Source organism: Triturus cristatus, chromosome 4_1 (genome assembly GCF_964204655.1).
Source record: "Triturus cristatus chromosome 4_1, aTriCri1.1, whole genome shotgun sequence".
Lineage (NCBI taxonomy): Eukaryota > Metazoa > Chordata > Amphibia > Caudata > Salamandridae > Triturus > Triturus cristatus.
Window position 1 is genome coordinate 4640049 of NC_140585.1, and position 13552 is coordinate 4653600.

General features: G+C 44.5%; 1 protein-coding gene across 1 annotated transcript in view; it reads left to right on the plus strand.

The window, feature by feature from the left end:
* Positions 1-2964: 2964 nt before the first annotated feature.
* Positions 2965-13552, plus strand: part of LOC146839260 (uncharacterized) — a 183851-nt gene continuing 173263 nt past the window's right edge. The window contains 1 exon segment of the mRNA XM_085651305.1: positions 2965-3168. The gene's annotated coding sequence lies outside the window, so the exon portion shown is untranslated.

Below are 13552 nucleotides of genomic sequence, written 5' to 3' on the forward strand. Positions count from 1 at the left end.
GAAACTGGCAATGCTGTTCTGCCTTATTTCATGTAAGAGGGCGTCAGATGTAAGAGCTCTGGATCTTACCGCACGGATTTTTACCTTCAACATCTCGAGGAGAACCAAAACGAGTACAAGGTCAGTAAATTATCCTGCTTTTCAAGATTCCACGAAGTTGTGCGTCGTTAGGTGCCTGAAGGCCTATGAGGATATGACATTGGAGGTACGGCATCCGGGTGAGCTGCAACTCCTGATTGCCATTAAGAAACCGTTCAAGGTGGTGTCTTCACCGACCATTGCAAGATGGGTCAGGTGGATTATGACTGAGGCTGGTATTGGCACTAGTGAATTTGGCGCACACTCTACCAGGGGAGCAATGGCTTCCAAGGCCATTCAGGTAGGGGGTAGATTGGAGGACATTATGAATGCGGCGGATTGGTCTTCAGATTCAACTTTTAAAAAGTTCTACTTTAAACCAATCCATGAGGCGGCCGCATTGGTGGTAAGTAGGCTTTGAACATGCATAATCCTCGCCTCCGCTCCTGCTGTAGAATGAGAAATTTCCTAGTTAGCACGAAGGAAAGTTTCAATTCTAATAAGGAGGCGGAGGCGAGGATTATCCCCCCGGGCATGTTTCGCTTATGCCTCCCACCCTTGGTAAGCTTTCGTAGTAGCTCTAAGAACAGCGTGGGTTCAGAGTTTTTTTCGGACCAGGGAAGTAACTTTTTAGTCTTCTCTTGTCATTGGATCTTAGTGATGTTCAATACTTTGTTGTGTATATATTTTTTCTATGTTCGTATGCTATATCATGTTATTGCATTCTCGCACAATGGTATGCTTACTGCTTATTGCTTTGACAGGATTTTACAATTGTATTGATACCATACACAGTCTGATTGATGTTGGTATGTGTTGCGGTTTCATAGTCAATCCGCAATATCTTATATATATCCTCCTAGGTTCCAACTTCAAGACGGAATAGGACCCACAGGGCTTAACTTCCTGCAGCAGAGAAAGAGGAAGGACTACGGTGGCTGCAACTGTTTATGGACTTCATTATCTACTATGATTGAACTGTTCGTGGCCATGGTTACTCCCGAGCTTCATGGGAGTTGTGGTCTTGTCATGTTTTTTCTTGTGTCTTTAAACATGCTGGTTAATAAAAAATGAGGAAAGAATTGCATAATCCTCGCCTCCGCCTCCTTATTAGAATTGAAACTTTCCTTCGTGCTAACTAGGAAATTTCTCATTACATGTCAAAGACCTCTTAGATGACAACAACTCTATAGGATGTATAGGTCCAAAAACATGAATCTTGCTCAAAGGCATTTATGTGAAAATATGTAAGCTTTGGAAAGAATATGGCCACAGGTTTGAAGTAATCATTGTTTAAAGTGTATTGTGATAAAGAGTCAAGGGGCATATCAGCAACAACCGGCGATAATTATCACTAAGCGCACTTAGCGCTAGGATAATTATCGCCGGCTAGCATGGATTTTTATCGCTGAGATAGCGTGCTATTAGCAACGCTTATCTCAAAAGCGATAAAAATCCTAGCGCTAACTGCCTAACGTGAGATTATCGCTGGAAACCCAGCAATAATCTCACGTAGAGTGGCGTTATCTTGCTGATAGGGACTCACAAATTTAGCCATGATATCCACCTTCCATAGGATATCATGGCTAAGTCAGTCCTGAAGCAGGTGTAAGGAAAGTAGCGGTTATCGCTACTTTTCCTGCTGCTATGCTTCATAGTGTGGGGCTTGATGTTAGGTCAGGAACGCCCACTTTGCATCTCATTAGAGATGCAAAGCTGGGCGTTAGGAATCCCGACGCTAAAGCAAGGTTTCACGCGTTAGCGTCACCTTGCAAATTAGGCGATAAAATTATCGCCGCTTTTCGGCTGAAAACGGCCGCAAAAGCGGCAATAATTTTTTATCGCCAGCTTGTAAATATGCCCCCAAGTCTTTTACATGTGCTGTATAGCTTAATAGAAACGTGGGTATTTAGTCAAACACAGAACTAAGGAAGGGATACCCTATTGACATTGTTATTGAGTGACTTGCACTATGTAATCTATTCTCTTTCACCACTATTGTTTTCGCTATACTTGACTTTACCGTACCGGTCCATTTACTTCTCACTTTTCTCTTTAAGCTAACACACTATCTGGTGAAATTCGCTGCTCGCGCCCTTCTAACTAGATAGCTGTTCGCAAATATATTTTCTGAAGGAAGTCCTTCCATTATAGGAAATTCTGTTCTCCATGCCTATAGAAGTGCCTTCCCAGTGTGTTTTGTGTTTTGAGTGTCTGCCATATATTGCAGTATTATACCTCTACTAGTATTTTGATCGCTTTTGTTACATGCACACATGTCACTTTCTCCTTTTGTAACGTATCGTCTGCTACCTCTTGTATTTTGTTTGCTTTTGATACATGCACTACGGCCACCACTGCCTCATGTAACGTAACTTTTGTTTTAGTGTTCTGAGTGTCGGCCATCTATTGCAATTTTTTTCTCTTTACCTCTACGTGTACTTTGTATGCTCTTGTAACCTGCACACGTCACTTTTTCCTTTTGTAACGAATCGTTTGCTACCTCTTGTATTTTGTTTGCCCTTGATACTTGCACAATTGTCACTATTGCCTCATGTAACGTACCGTTTGATTTTGTAACATGCTCACTTGTATTTTTGCTCCTTATGTATCATTACTGCTGGTATTGTGAAGCGCTCTGACACCTTCGGGTAAAGTCCGCGCTATATAAAAACGCATTAAATAAATAAAATAAATAAATAAAAAATAAAGAGAGCTGAGTTAAGCCTTCCTGTGATAACTAGCAGCCGCCAGCATGAAGGACACCATTAAAGATGGCCGCTCCATCCGCGGCCTCCGGCGGTAGTCCGTCGTTCATGTTTGCGGAGGAGACCTTTAAAGATGGCTGCTCCACTCGCGGCTTACGGGCGGTAGTCCGTCTTTCATGTCTGCGTTGGAGACCTTTAAAGATGGCCGCTCCCCCATGCCTGCTCTGCTGCCATATAAAGCGCCTTGACACCCGATCTCTCGGTTCGAGGAGGCGCTATATATACCCCTAGAGAAGGTCCCGGTGGTTCTATTCTCGCAGCAGAAGGACTCGGCGTCCATGGCTGGGACCGGCTCCTGTTGAATCTTTGCCACACACTCCAGGTCGGTGCAGTCCCCGCTTCATTTCTGATCTAACGTCGCTTTTAAAGCCGGGGTCTGTTTCACAATAAGTTTTAGCGAAAGAAAATAATAAAATGACAAATTGAATTTAGGATTTATTGTGGATGTCATTGTTCAATGGACTCCCTCCCCCTCCCCGCGCACTCTGATTTCTTTTAGTAATTCTCCTTTGATATAATCTCAAGAACTAGGGGAATTTAGGGCAGAGGATGTGGACTAACGGCTAGAGCGGTCGACGGTGAACCGGGTTCGAGTCTCGGCAACGACGCTCAACATCCTGTGATTCTGGGCAAATCATTTATTCTCCTCGTGCCTAAGAAAAACAAGCATTGGCATAGCCAATAGGTCTTGCTTTTGTGACCTTATAAGTGTTTAGTTATGCAAATGTTGCATGGCTAAACACTTATAAGGTCCCAAAGGTGAGACCTATTGGCTATGCCAATGCTTGTTTGTCTATTGTGAAGATGTATGCGGTCAGGGGTTTAAGTTGGGGTTTCGAAACGGGTCTCTATCGGGCTCGGTTTTGTGCCCTGGCGCTCCGTTTTTTTTCTGGACTGCAGTGACAGCAGGCACATCGATGAGCGCGTGCTCACTTGTGGATAAGTTATGGCATGACGTCATGCCAGGTGAGCTGGTAGGGGAAGTGAAATCCTTTAAAGGGAGTCATTTTCTCTCTGGATTTCCCTTCTCTTTTTTAAACTCAGGAGCAGCAGCATTGCCGTGTTACCAGGGCTTTAAGTGGAAGCATTTTCAATATTCTATATAACAAGCCATAGTTGCTGCTTATTTATCTTATGCAACTAACAACCATTGATAAAGCCAATAGTCCTGACTAGTAGGTATGATGTTAGTAGTTGTATGACATATCTGGATGCAATGACAGAAGCAGCAAAATACAAGTCGGGCGGAACACTAAGCTAAGCACAGATTTTTAGCTTGCGTGTTTTTAAGCCATGGCCTTAATTACATTGGCCACGCCCCTTTGAGAGACCCCCCCCCCCCCCAAAGTTTTGTTCAACCCGCTTAAAGCCCTGTATGCGGTCATTATCTTTTCTGCAGCTTAATGTCTGGAGGAGAGTAGGTAGGGGGAAATTTCATCTGAAAGCAAAACAGACAGAATCCCAGAAGAACGGGTACAGTTGGTTTATGACATTGCTACTTGGCAAAAGATCAACCAGTCGTGTGCGTCTTAGTCAATGAAATTGGCCAAAAGTCCTGTGCATATTGCAGAAAAAGCACAAACCTGACAAAAACACTCAAAGGACATTCTGCCCAGTTACAGTTGTGGCTATCGAACCCGGCTCCCCAGCTTCGAGGTCGCTCGCTCTAGGCATTAGGACAACCCAAATACACGTACCATACATGCAAAGGTGAATCAAAAAAATTAGCAAAACGCCCCGTCAAAGGACTTTTAGTGCCCAGTTTATATTGATGTAAAAAACCGGTCCCTTTCCGTTCACAGGTCCCGCTAGCGATATAGCTGAGTCGGTTAAAGATGAGATGGCGATCACGTGATCTAATCCAAGCGAGCATTAACCGACTAATTCTTCCTGATAACACCTGTTTAAGCATCCTCGTGCGCAGCCTATAGGCATCTAAACATGTCCTCGTGCACAAGTCCCTAGCGCAGAGAAACCCCACAGCCAGGAACTGACATCTCATGTTAAGTGGACATCCTGCAAAACGGTGGTAGGCAGCAGACTGCCCCCCCTCCACCCCCACCATGGGTCTGAGGGGGCGTGTTTGTATGTGTGTGGTGGGGGAGGGGGGCATTCTCGCCACGCCAACAAAAGCAACTATTATGAAGGTAAGAACAATTAACTCGGAAAGTATTATAGAGCAGGCCAATATCCACGGGAGCGAAGAATGAGCCTTTCCTCTCCCCAGAGACAACTCACCCCTTGGCTATTAAACTAGCAAGAACAGGGAGATATATCTGAGGAGCGAAGAGACAGGAATGAGCCACCTGGAGGTTTCTATTTCGTTCTGTGGGGTAACAGGAGGAGACGAGACATGAACCTGCAGCAAAGGAAGACAAATAATAAGGTATAGGTTAGGACAGATGTCTTCTATATCAAGGGTGCTTAACTTCTTATTTTAACAGGTACCCTTGTGTACTTTCTCACACTTACACAGGGAATGTATGCCAGTAAGTTTTAAATGAGCTCCGTAATCGTCTTGAACGGAATCCAGGAGCGTTAGTATACGTGGTTCATCAGGATAGTAAGTGCCCAGTTCATTAAGTGAAAGAAAAGGTATAACTGATATCCGGCGTACCCTCAATGCGATAAACAGGTTTGTGTCTCTGACTCTAATAGTAAGACGCCTTGTACAATGTCCAGAATGCACTTACTTGGGGTCAGTTAGGCAAAAAGGCAATAAAGACCAGGGCGTCTCTTCTCTCCGTATGTATACATAGAGCGTCACAGTTCGTTTCCCACAGTGCAGTGTCCAACACAAAGGATACAGTTTAGCGTGTCTAGCGCTTTTATTAACTTGTTGCTATTTTTGTCATAGCGTGCCTCAGTACTGTGGCGATGAAATCAATAAAAAATAAATACATGGCATCCAGTTACCGCAATTCCCCTCTTTCCGTTGGGAGCCGTAGCACTGCGAACGCTTCCTCACGCTCGAGAAGCAAAGCAAAACGTTGTCTCAGATTAAGGCGTGCTCACTCTATTGCCGGGAATTCAAGACAGCTGATTTCTTGAATGCTACGGCGCGTTCCAACATCCAGGGGAGAGTTTACCAAGCAGGAATACACCGCGCTTCCTCGCGCTATTACCAGGAGTTCAAACAAGCAGCCGTCCCAGCGCTACCTCGCGATACGGCAAAAAAGGATAGGGTTATCAGGAACGAACAATCAGCACGTCCTCGCGCTCGAAGAGGAAAGTTCAAAGCAGACTCTGCAATTATAAACTTGCACCAACAGCAGGGATTCCACACGGCGTCCTCTGTCAGGAGAAAGTAAGAGAACGTTCACAGGATAAGGCGCGGCCCAATTACCAGGAAGCAAAGCACCTGGGAGCAGCTCCTGCTTGCTTATATGCTGTTCAAGTCAGCTGATAGAGTCCCTGTGCAATGTGGGAAGGTACACAAGTCATCTACCCTCATAGTGCATTATGGGACATGTAGTTCAAGAGTTACAAGCGTAACCATAATCACAACAAGTCCACACCCTAACAACTGCTGCATTGGATACAGGCAATCCCTGGTATTTTACAGTCTAAAAACCTACTGGATGTCTGGGATAGGACCACTCACCTCTGCTCTGGTAATAGCCGAGACTGTCTCCCAAGAAGGCGTGGCTCTCGCATCTGTTTTGCCCCAAAAACTAATAATATCCTTTTGCACTTCTGTGAGGCAAAGCTTTATTTGTGCTACCGAGCACTTTTGAGGGGGCCCATTCCTGACCGTTCCTCAACATGTTTTTAGTGGCGCTAATTGAAAACTGTTAAATCTGAATTTGCTGGTCAAAATGCACACAGCCCAGGCACCGCTGGTCACTAAACCGGACTCCTGTCCAAGACCAGGATATGTCCCCTCAGATCTCTCCCAGGCTTCCCAGACCGGCAGCGGGTGTCTCGAGGTTACATCTGTGCATGAGACCTACAGCTCACAAGACGATCTGAGCCGTTCATCCTCCAGAGGTCGATATAATCAATAGCGTTGAATTGGGTAATAGTAATGCCCGTGGTTTACAGCACTTAGAAACTGACAAACTAGGATAACAAGTGCTGTATGTATTATAATGTGTGCATGTCGACAGAGGTTTTGAAACCAGGGTATGTGAAATCACGTGTCTAATCTCCACATCCTACTTACGGTTTCTAAAAAAACCACATCTTCCTGCCAGTCACGCAGTTTCGAAGTGCTGTGGGCACTACTAATACTAATTTCAGGTCTATGTTTATCCAGGTAATCCCGGCTCCGCCGTTTGGGCTCGTTGTGTGATCCTGTACGACAGTTCCATTATCTGTAGGTATTGGATGATCTTAGAAACCCGACTAGCCAAATGAGTTAAGTGCTATTTAAAAACGGGGCCATTCGTTGATATTTCCACACCCAGCTCAATGGCTGCTCACCACACGTAGGTATTCCTACAACCGATAGGATATTTCGATAACATTAAGAAATCTCAATTTGTTTCTTTTGACTAAAGTAAATCCAAGGAAACCTGGTAATTGTTGCCTCCTATTCGACATCCCGTAACCTTGTACCCCGCTAATTCAAACGCTTTAACGCTCCCCAAATTTCGCATCTCATGGTGTAAAGCGGGAACACAACGGAACCTTATACTATACGTAAAATTCTTGAAAAGTTAACTAAAGTCACACATTGGCGGATGGGTTGGGCAAGGGCCTACGACAAACGGGCCTTGTGTCGGATATCTTTCACTGGACTGTCCCTCCCCACTATATCCATCCAGATACATGAACTTGTGTCTTTTTTTTTTTTCTCCTCTTGCGTCATTTAAGTGTACTGCCAGCGCCCAGATGACTGGTCTCCAGGCGCAGTTTACGATATAGTAAAAAAGAGGGCCTGTCACCATTCGCAGTTCATGCTAGATTACAAATCATACAGCGCCCAGACGACCGGTCTCCAGGCGCACTTCATGCTATAAAAACAAACAAGTGCTCACCTCTGCGTTTACGCTTTAGACCATTACAAATGTGAACACAGCCACTGGGGAACTAGGATTAGAACTATATATATCTGTTGGTTAACCCTCCAAAAATATCAAAACACGCTGTGCCCAATTTCACAATTATTACTGTAAACCTTTTAGTGAGCCCCAGTTTGCATAGCCAAGGCCATGTCCTAGTGAAAACAGATTAGCTCTATCACATGTCTGTCACCACGCTGTTACCAGGCACTTTCCTGAAGTTCGCAAGTTTCACACTTTTAAATAGGTATTTTAATTACAAATTCAGTAGCCCTGTCACCACTATACATTTCAGCCTGCGTTTTTAGGTCTCGCCTGAGACAGCGCTTTAGCGCTGTTCTGGCGAGACTTATAGTAAGCACTTTTGGAAGTGCAAACGAGTGCTTTCAGGCCGCCAACTACTGTGCATGTGTGCCGGGCGCACGCACCATTTGGCAGCCTGAAAGCACTCGTCTTTCACTTTCGCCTGTCACACAGCCGCGCTTTGAAGTGTGATCGCGATTGCGATCACTTACATTTCGCGGGCGCTTTGATGTTTTCAGTGAGCCGCGCGGCCACTGAGGACATCAAAGCGCCCGTGAACACCATTTGCCACCCCCACCTCTTCAGCCAACTTACTCGCCATGTCTGCTCTGGATTCTTGTGCCTCTTTTTGAAACTCAGGAGCAGTAACATTGTCGTGGTGTCACTAGGGCTTCAAGTGGATGCTTTTTCATTCAATATTATATACAAGCCACAGTTACTGCTAATTTATCTTATGCAACTAACAACGATTGACAAAGTCAATAGTCCTAACTTGTTTAAAATGTAAATACTTCAGAGAAATGACTACTTGTTATTGCATAAACAAACGCCCCTTTTCTCAAGTTACACTTTATGCAAAATGAGTGCGTGTTGTCTGTGTGTTTTTTCTGGAAGCACCAAGGTTCCAGTCTGCAGTTCTCATGTGTGTCTGTGGGGGCCTAGGAACGGTGGGATCTATCTCCAAGACATCGCTGTTTTCATCAACGACATGAAGAGTCGTTTGAAGCATTTCAGATGAAAGGGTGAAGTCTGAACTGAAAAAATATGAATGCAAGCGTATGTAAAAATTGAGGCTTCCTGAGTGTTAGGCTACCTTCAAGATCAAGATGTATAACCTGTAGTTTCTTGCTGTCCCCTGCCTCCCACCCTCCCATCTTCTGTTCCTTCAAAGCGCTGCAGACACGTTGTGTGGTCTTAGGCTGACATTCCAGTATTTCTTTTCGCTTTCTTTATAATGTGAGCAGCTTGAGAAACTTCACTTTCAATCCAATGTTGTTTTGGTCACGTTTGTGTTGCTCCTTCAGTTTCTGTAAAGGCAACTGTAAATAGACTGAAACTTTTTTGCTTCACTTCTATATGTTTGTGCCCCCGACATCATGTGTAATAGTGCGCTCCCATTGAAGCAACTGTGAATGTTTAGAAAAGCTGCATTTTCAGTCTCAGATCCCGGTGTCGGAAGACACCCAATGCTTTTATGTCCCCCTCAGAGCTCCCCCAAACTGTAACTGGCTGGACGCTTTAGTAGTTATTTTCCAATATTTGCATTTTGCAGCACTCTGTAAAAGTATATGAAGTTGCTTGCCGCCCCATTTTAGCTGATTACTGCTCCCCCGCATCCTACAATAGTTTGCTTGAAAGCGCTGCAGACACCGTGCGGTCTTGTGCGCATATTGCTGTATTTCCTTTTCCTTCCGTAAACTACAAATGTGAGCAGCCTGAAAAGCTTTTCTTTCACTCCAAAGGGCTACAGGCACCCAGGTTCACCCCTGGTTTCCGGGTCAAATTACTGCCTCCTTGAGCTTCTGTAAAGGCAGCTAACTGTAAATAGATGGAAGCGATTCAGCTCAGCTCCTATATTCTTGTGCCCCGGACACCATGTGTAATTTTATCTCTTCCTCTGGTGCCGATATCAGACACTCAAACTGCAGCTTTTATACACATTCACAGTTGCTTTTACAGGAGCAACAGAGGCATACAAGGATGAAAGGGCTGACTTGAATGTTATAACTGGGAATGGACTGGACCATTGCCAAACACAGCATATAAGCCCACTGGACAGCGTCCAAAAAACGCTGTTGCAATTGTGAGTTAGTCAGGTATCTCATGCCTTTGCATAATAAGCATTTCCAATGCAGGAGGTCTCGCATTTGCAACAGTTTGAGCTATTGACATTGTATATGACCATGCAGTTTATTTGTGTTCAGAAAACCTACATAGTGCATGTTTACGCACCGCTTGCAAGTTTTCAAACACATAAATAAAAAGCATTGCCAATAGCTCAAACTCTCGCAACTGCGAGACCTATTGTATTTTTGTTCTTATGCCGTAGGCAAAAAGTAGTGGTTTTAATAGTGTTTTCTGTGGTTTGAAGAGTGCAAGGTAACCGCATAATAAAGGATTAAAAGATTCACACATGGAATCACAAAGTCTGCAGTTTGACGTTTTAGTGAGTGACTGCCACCTGGGGTTTACCTTTTTAGATTGCAGTCCCATAAGGCTTGCAAACATTATTGATTTATGGCATGCTTTCAGAAGTGCACAGCTAAGATAAGGTTGGGGTCTGAGTCAGTCTGGCTGAGCATTGGCATACGATTGCCCCACCACTGATAGTAACATTGATTTACTAGGTTTCCCCATATCTCTTGCCATTGACAATATTTGTTTGTTTTTTCAGCTTTGCTTTAACATTGGCTCAAGAACGCTGTAAACTGTTTAATACCGTCTGATTGATTTGAAGGGTGGCAATTGTTATTTGAAGCTGTAATGACCATGGGTTCTTGGGTGAAGGTGTTCTGGAGAACAGTTTCATGGTGTTAGGTGGGGCTTTTTTTTTACCCTGTAGTAGTTGTTTACAAAGGACGCCATGCTTGCCCATGTTTGGCCCTCCAGACCACATTCAAGCCTTATGAAGGAGCTCCGTAGATATGATGGTAGTCTGAAAACCATTTTGTATGCCTTGAGCTGATTCTTATCCATGATGTTTACTAGTTGGCCCCGGTTTGTGGCTGTACTTGATCGTTGGTAGGAGGGTAGCTGCTAGGACTCATCTTTTTGGGGCGGTAGAAGGGCTTTCCAGGGGATTGTTTCATTTGCACATGATTATTATTGATTCCGCCTTTGACACAGTGTGCATCAGGTGCTTTTTGGTACCGCCTTTGGTTGATGCACAGACACACAGGTGGTTATAGGCATCGGCTGTTCTGATTGTTAATGGACCCAAGGTCCATGTGCAATTAGTTTTTTTGGTTGAATTACAGAAGGCTAGTACTTTGGTCTTGGAGCCATTTGCCACCATTTTATTATACAGGTTGTACTTGTGCAAGGCATTGAGGGCCTTCTGTAAGCCTACTTTAGTGTGATGCAAAAGAATTACGTGATTGGCGTATTGGAGCACTGAGACCTTAATGTTTCCAATTTTGGGCAGGATAAGGCTCACTTGTTTCAGTGCTGCGCCCATGTCTGCAAAAAAGAGATTAACAGGGGGCGCAAGCACAAAACCTTGCTTAAGGTCATTATCTGTCTGGATTTTCCTTGTGACCGCTGTCGGTGTTTACTTGACCTGCACCCATGTAGAAGTGTATAGGGATATAATGGCCTGGAGAAGTTTGTTTGGTATGCCCAAATCTCTAAGCTTCCTTCATAGGCCGTTTTTCTCAATGAGGTCAAAGGTGGCTGAGTAATCCACAAAACAGACCGAGTGGGAGTTTTTTGTTGTTCGTTGCCCGGTGTATTAAATAGGAAAGGGACACAATGTTATCCAGTGTGAAAGTCTGCCCTGAAGCCCATTTGACTGAGTGGAATTATGTCATTCACTTTTGCCCACTGTTCCAGGTCTTTCAATAGAACAGAGGCGTAAGCCTGGGCTTAAATGTCCTGGAGGACAATGAGGCGGTGAGTGGATGGATCCCTTTTGTCGCCCTTCGTGTATATGGGAATTAAGATCGAACCCCTCCAGCTCTCTGGGAATTGCGTGGACGTTAGGCAGGTTTGATAGAGCAGAGTTAGTATTGCATAACACAGGTCTGAATCTTCTTTAAAGACCTGGTGTGGTGCCTGCCGCTTTGCGTTTGGCATCATGCATGGCAGCGAGGTAAAACAAGCATTTGCAATGCAGTAGTTCTCGCATTTACGCGATTTTGAGCTGTTGGTATTGTAAATGACAATGCCTTTTATTTATGTTGTAAAAACCAAACCTAAATAAAAGGCATTGTCATTTACAATGCCAATAGCTCAAACTCGTGTAAATGCGAGACCTATTGCATTGCAAATGCTTGTTGCTATAGGGCAGTTGTGCAGCGAGCCGCTCTCTCCATACAGGGGCTAAATAGCCGCATTCCTCGTTGGTCACGTGCTTTCCCTTCACTGTTGGTTGTTATCCGCTAATGAAATTTATGGCCTTTCCAGATGCTGCCGCCCTTGGTTAACCTAATATCCTGTTACTAAATGATTTCCGCCCAGCTTTTCTTTGAAATGCTTGTTGTAATTGAAAGCATTCCCCAAATAACCTTTTTCGTCACTGTTTTTGTCCAAGCTTATTAAATAGTAATACACAGTAGAGCTGTGTGCCACGGTTTACAACAGCAGTAATGAAAATGTTGTCCTGAGCGCAAAAATGAGCTTGAAGAATGCCTCAAATTTCCCTCTCAAAGTTCTTTCAACAGAAGGTGCTCGTGGTATGCTATAGGGCAGTTGTGCGGTGCGCCACTCTTCTTCATTCAGGGGCTTAATTTCACCCGGTGTTTGCCGGTATGCACATGACCAAAACATATTGAAATATGAAAAAAAATACGGCTAATATGTATGATATGCTATAGGGCATTTATGCAGCGCGCCACTCTCTCCATACAGGGGCTTAAAAGCTGCATTCCTCCTTGGTCACGTACTTTCGCTTCGCTTTTGGTTTGTCAACATTTTAGGTCTCGCCTGACCCAGCGCATGCGCTGAACTGGCGAGACTTTTTGAGAGGGCTCCAAAAAATGCTACCAGGCCAGCCTAGAGCTACAGTGCATGTGCGCGGGCGCGCACGCCACGCTTGACCGCAATTACTTTCGCGGCTGCTTTGATGTTTGAGCGCGATCACTTTCGCGCCCGCTTGGCATAGCCAATAGGTCTCGCTTTTGGGACCTTATAAGTATTTAGTTATGCAACTGTTGCATGGCTAAACACTTATAAGGTTCCAAAGGCGAGATCTATTGGCTATGCCAATGCTTGTTTGAAGCTGAGGTAGGAGGGGTTGCAACGTAGATCTTTGGGGAGTGAGTTCCAGATAGTGGGAGCATTTCTGGACTGGGTAGCTTTCTTGTTTACCAAGGGCGGTACTAGCACACAATTATTTGTGCTCCTCATTTCTCTAGAGCAGCCCGCTTTGTGGAGTGTCTGAGAGATACAATGGGGTGTGATGATGCACGGCTTTATGCGTAATGCAAGCTTTCTTGTCTGTGGATCTGCCTTCGATGGGAAGCCATTTGAGTTCTTTGAGGATGGGGAGATGTGGTTGAACCGCTTACAGTCAGAAATAAGTCTTGCCGCGAGGTTAAGGACAGATTTGATTGGGGTAAGTGGGCTTTCGGTGTTCCAGAGAGAATGTCATTACCGTAATCCAATCTAGAAAATACTAGTGATTGAACAACTAATTTAAAGTCATCAGCAGGAATGAAGGGTTTACTTTTCTTGAGG